We start from the raw sequence: 6,008 nt of genomic DNA, 5'->3' as shown, positions 1-6,008 counted from the left end.
TTGTGTTTTTTGTGTGTGAGTCCCTCGGGATGGACAGGGTCCCACCTGCCCCTCTGTGCTGTGTTCTCCTGGCATTTGCTTGGAGAGTTTCCAAAGGTCTGTGCATGGCCTGTGCTTGAGGCCTGTGTCCTGCTGCCTGCTCAGTGCTGGGACACATATCTGCCACTCGCGTGCCGCGGCCGGTCTGCCCGAGTGCTGCCTACCCAGGGCTCTGGGGGCCTGCTGCTGCTCCTCACTCTGCCCAGAGACCGCACACCTGCAGCCTGCAACTGCGGGAGGCGCCACGGAACCTCCAGTCTCTGACCAAGGGAACGCCAGGGCAGATGGTCCCCAGGACCTGGCCTCCCCACTCTGTCATACACTGAGGGTCCCACATGTGACCGCCGTGCCAGGCCCCTGTGAAAAAGCTGAAGTGTGCCTGCTCTTGGAGATGGCCAGGTCCTGGCTGACCCAGCAGTCCCTGCACGGAGTCGGTGAGCTGTCGGGACAGCCCCAAAGCATGTACCGTGCTGTGTGATTCCCTCCTGTGTGATTTCCTCCGGCTGGAGAGTCTTGGACTTGTCATCCAGTGCAGGGACAGGCCAGGTCTGCCCCAGGAGGGTCCCAGAGGGACTCAGCACCTCTCCAACAGGAAGGAGGGCTACGAGGAGAGGCAGGCTCTTTCTGCCCCTCTCCCTGCTTGCTTCCATATCAGGATGCCTTCCCTGCGTCCCACGAATGCCCCAAGTACACAATAACCCTGTCCCCTTTCCCACTGCCTGACCGTGGTCACTTTGATCCATAGTTTCAGCTGTAGCACGTGGGGTGGGGGTCTTTTCTCCACAACACAATCCTGCACCATTGGGGAAAAAAGACCAGGGACCTTGGAGGGGACAGTGGGACAGGAACCGGGAAGACGTGGCTCCTGCGCCCCCTGCTGGCCTAGAATCACACTCCGACTGGCAGACTCGGTGGCACAGGGACATGCTGCTCTGATGGCAGACAGGTCCAGGACAAAGGCCATGCAGGGCACATACCAGCACATGGCAGCCACAGGACTGGTGTGTGGAAGACGCCTGGCAACAGCCCAGGAGCTGCTGACTGGTCTCTGGGTGGCAGTGATGGCCCCGGCCTGTAAACCCATAACTCTGGCTTATCATTTTGTTGAAATTAGCCTCACGAGTCTGTTTTCCAGGAGAACATGATCTGGGTCTCTCCTTGGTGCTGACAATCTTGGGTGCACCCCAGCCTCAGGTCCTCTGACCACAGGAACCAGACCCCAATGCTCCTGACCTCCTGGAACCAGATCTCAGTGACCCTGACCTCCATGAACCAGACCCCAGTGTCCCTGACCTCCAGGAACCAGGTCCCAGTGTCCCTGACCTCCAGGAACCAGGTCCCAGTGTCCCTGACCTCCAGGAACCAGACCCCAGTGTCCCTGACCTCCGTAAACCAGACCCCAGTGTCCCTGACCTCCGTAAACCAGACCCCAGTGTCCCTGACCTCCAGGAACCAGATCCCAGTGTCCCTGACCTCCAGGAACCAGACCCCAGTGACCCTGACCTCCAAGAACCAGGTCCCAGTGTCCCTGACCTCCATAAACCAGACCTCAGCTCCCCACAATTTCTGAGAGCATGACTCAACCTCCTTTTTGTCCTTGATGGTTCTTTGCAAGTCGAGGTTCAAATGTCATTTATGGAACTGTTGCAAAGGTCTGAGGTTTCAGATCCCATGGTCAATGGCCACTCTTGCTGAATTGTTTGTCTCGTTGGGACTATATTTTTAAACTTAGCAAAAATTGACTGAACTACTCTCAGACATGCCAAAGTCAAGCCATTTGTGTCCATTTGTCCTTGTTTAACCTGGCCATCTTGCAGGAATGTCAGGGTAGAATCTGTGGTGGAGGAAGGCCACTAGCAACTGGGAGCCAGGAGGCCAAGAGTGCGCGAGGAAGGTGGGGACGAGGTCAGCCCTCCCCAGGGACAGCCCTGGTGACCTACCTTCTCCAACAACCTTGGGCCCAGCCCACCTCAGGTCCCCCCCACCCCCCACAATGGTCCATGCAAATTACTAATCCATGGATGGGTTGATCTACTGCTGAGGTCAGAGTCCTCATGGTCCCTCCACTCCCCAGAGCCCACCTCGGCACACAGCTGCACTGGGGACCAAGCCTGCATCCTAGGAGTCCTTGGGGGACGTCAGGTCCAAACCTAACAAGCACTTCATGTCTGTGGTCCCTTCAGAGGTCACATAGATGAAGGCCAGGGGAAGCCACAGCCTGCCTGTTGTCTCCTAAATGTGGCCAGCTCTGCCTGTGGAGGCAGGAGGATAGCCATACTCTATGGACTTGTGTAAACTTAGGGACTTTGGATAGAATACATGGCTCTGAACTTGATGGAGGATCATGCCAAGATGGCAGAGCACAGGCCACAGTGACCACCCGCATCCAGCTTCCTGGGGGCTCCTGGGTTCCGGGCATCTGTGTCACCCAGTCTGCTTTGAGCTGGTGGGGGCTCCCGGCGGCAGCCCTTTCCAAGTCCCCACGGTAACCTGCTCAAGTCAGATGAGGTTCTGCTGGCTTGGTTTTTCTCACGGCCTCTGCGGAGCAAATACGGATCTCACAGGACCACAGTTTTGATGGCATTTGTAAAAATCTGTTTAACAGCTCACTGATGTTAATCCTCTCCGGACCAAGTGACGCATCCTGCTCAGCACCTGTCGGTCAGGATCAGTCAGCACCAGCCTCGGGACCTGCCCCCTGCATCCATCCAGAGTGGGCAGCTTAGCAGCTCTCATGACAGTGAGGATGTGGCCTGCATGGCTGGCCCTAAGGAGGGGCTTGCAGGAGCGTGTGGTGGCACATACCTATGATCCAAACTGCAGAGGCAGGGGGATCATGAGTTCCAGAGCAGCCTGGGCAACTTAGCAGGACCATGTCAGAAGAGAACATTCAAAGGCTGGAGTGTGGCTCAGTGACAGAGTGATTGCCTCGTCTACCTGAGCCCCTGGGCAAGTCCCTAGTACTGCAGAGAGCTGGGGGAGGGAGGTGTCCATGCAGTGGTGATGGCTCACTCTTCTCCTCTGTGAGTAGAAAAGCCAGGGGCCTGGGGGGGTGTCTGGGCAAAGACCCCTGCTGCTGGGTTTGCTGGCTCCAGGGCTGCAGCAAGGATGCCTCGCCCTGCGCAGTGGTCAGAACGGCAGAGCTGGACTTCCAGGCTGCCAAGGACTGCTAAATTTCCAGGCCTCAGAGCCCTGTTCTGTGGACGGTGAGGCCTCCTCCCTGGGGCTCACACTTGGTAAAGCTATGGCCGAGTGTCCAGTGGTCCTCCATCCCTGAATTGCAGTCTGGTGTGGGACCTCTGCCCACCAGAGCCATGGCCCCAAAGGCCCCCAGGCCAACCAGGCACCCAAATCCCCCAGGAATGAATGTTACCCTCTGGTACTGACTGTGGCCAGATGCACAGAGCCTGGGGCAGGGCTTAGCGCCAGCCTGAAGCTGTGCTGAGCCATGTCTCTCAGGCCCCACGTTGTTCTTCCTGGCTGGCTCTCTTACTCTTTCCTAGAGCCAAGAGCTGTTTAGAAATATTAAACTCCAAGGTCAACAGTTTTATTCAGGCCCACAAAAATGTCTCTTCCCTCACACAGCCACAAAGAATGTGAGCCATTCCGCCCACAGCCTGGTGGCCGCTCTTGCACCTCGGATGCCGAGCAGCTTCTCCCCAGGCTGCACCGTGAGTGGACAGTCCCTGGTCAAGCCTCTGCCCTCAGGTGGGGGGGCCCCCTTGGCAGCCCCCTGCTCTTCGGAGCTGGGCTGGCAGGTGTGACTCCCTGGGCTCAGCTGTGGAGGGTTTGCTGAGGCCTCTTCCTGGGGGCCTCACACCCAGTGTTTGGGGTCCTCCATGCTCTCCCTGCAGGCTGAGGGGTGGTCAGTGTCCAGCGGTCCTCCATGTCTTGTCACATTGGGGCTCCATCCCTGACTCCCCAAAGCTGGCCTCAGGGTCTCAGCCAAGAGAAGCTTCGCTGCAGGTCTGGTGTGGGGCTTCTGCTCTGGGCTTTCCTCCCATCTGTCCAGGGTGGGCGCACTGAATGGCTTAGGTGGCAGGAGTTTTTGTGAGTGCACCCCTTTCCGTTTCACAAAACTTGAACATTATGAAACCTAATCTACATGCAGAAAAAGTGCTGGATGAAGCTGTGCCAGGCCTGGGCCCTGCAGGAACCTGCTGCCCGTGAGCTGGCCCTTTTGGCCAGGGGTGCCCAGAGCTGGGGCTGTGCTCGGCTTCAGGCTCGTGAGGTTGCTCACAGGGTCACCAGCGGGCAGCTCTTCGTCCTCACTTCTCAGCGTCGCAGGTGAAGCCTGGCGGAGGCAGGGCTGTCTCTGGGGGTGTGCTCTGCGAGCAGCTGCTGCAGCTGTTGCCTGTGTGTGGTGTGCGCGTGCTGGGCCTGGACGGACACTCCTACTCATGAGACTGGTTGCGACTCGTCCGAGTTGGGCTTCTGCCGTCTCCGGGCTGCAGAGCCTCCGCTGTTGATTTACCAAGATGCCGATACTCAGTGTGTCTGCAGTTTGTCTTCCTCCTCCTGCCCAGCACAGTGCCACATGCAGCCCTTAGCCATGGGGCCTGCTCGGGCCTCCTGCCCATTTCGTTGTTGGGTGGTTATTCTGCCTGATGGATGAGAGCCCTGTGTTCCTGTGTGTCCCGAGAATCTTCTAGCAGAGCTTGCAACCTTCCTTCACATTCACATGCACAACCAACCCACAGTCCTGCGAATCATGGAGGAGGCACATCACCCTTTGCTTTAAAGCAGTGGATTCAAGAGGGTGGCTTTGCCGCAGGGAGGGGGCGGGGGGGGGATGGAGGGGAGCCGGGTCTGCAGACACTCCCATGGTCACACGTGAGTGAGTCATCAGAGGCTGCCTGGCACCTTTGGGTGGAGGGGTTGCTCTAATGGCCCTGTGCACAGGACCGAACTTGAAAGGACAGAGTCCCCGGGATATCCTGGAAAAGATGAACTGCACACAGTGGAAGCTGTTCCTTAAGGAAAAAGAAACTCTGGAATAAACTCAGACCCCAAAGTCAGCACCCAACCTGTGGCCCTGCAGCAGTCAGAAGGTCCTGGTTCCCCTGCAGCCTGTCTGAACCCAAGGTGCAGAGAGAGCCACGTGATTGGCAGCCAGAGAAGGGGCCGCAGGGTTTGGCCAGCGAAGGTTTCTGCTGTGTTTGGCAGGAGGTGGAGGAAGGCCTGGCGCCCACGGAGCCTGAGAAAGCGTCAGGAAGTAGGGTGTCCCAGCACTGTCACTCCCTGAGGAGCGCAGGGAAAGGCCCAGGCTTGTCCCTGTGGGCCCAGCATGGTCCAGCCGCAGAGACAGCTTTCATGCTTCTCTGTCCTGCCCCTTGAACTCCTGAAGAGAAGGAGGGCTGGCTGGGAGGACGCTCCCTGAGGACATTCCATGCAAGCCTTCCAGAACCGCCTCCAGGACAAAGGGAAACCGCCAGTGCCCTGGGACCCGGCAGCGCCAGGGTTGGAGGGGGCCACCCCTGGCTCCAGGGCCCCTACAGGCCGTCTCCCCACGCCTCTCAGGGCTGGCTCCTGGCTCCCTGCTGTGGGGCGGGGTGAGTCCTGTTCAGCCAGCCTGCAGATGGTGTCCATGCCCGAAACCGGGCTCTTGTGCCCAGTGGACAGCCTGGGGCCCTGTCCCACGGCTTCAAGCCTTGCCTGACTCTCTCAGCCTGCCAGCCACCTACTGTCTGGAGCCAGTGCAGAGCAGGGCTCAGGGTCATCTGTGGTGCGAGGGGTCCAGTGTCCAGCTGGTGCTGCCAGTGTGTGAGCCGAAGGCGGCCGTGCCCTGGAGGGCCAGCTGCCCCCAGCAAGGCAGGAGCCAACAGCTTGGCACTCAGCTGGGTTTCCATGTTTATGAAGGTGGCCTCATTCTTGACTTGGGCCTCCGCGCAGGTCCAGCAGGGATGGGATCCTGGCAGAGGGATGCGGCCTGGGGCGTGAGCCTTGGCTGGGTCCTCCCCTGGGCCTAG

Source organism: Marmota marmota, unplaced genomic scaffold (assembly GCF_001458135.2).
Source record: "Marmota marmota marmota unplaced genomic scaffold, marMar, whole genome shotgun sequence".
NCBI classification, from domain to species: domain Eukaryota; kingdom Metazoa; phylum Chordata; class Mammalia; order Rodentia; family Sciuridae; genus Marmota; species Marmota marmota.
Note: the sequence above shows the minus strand (reverse complement) of the source record.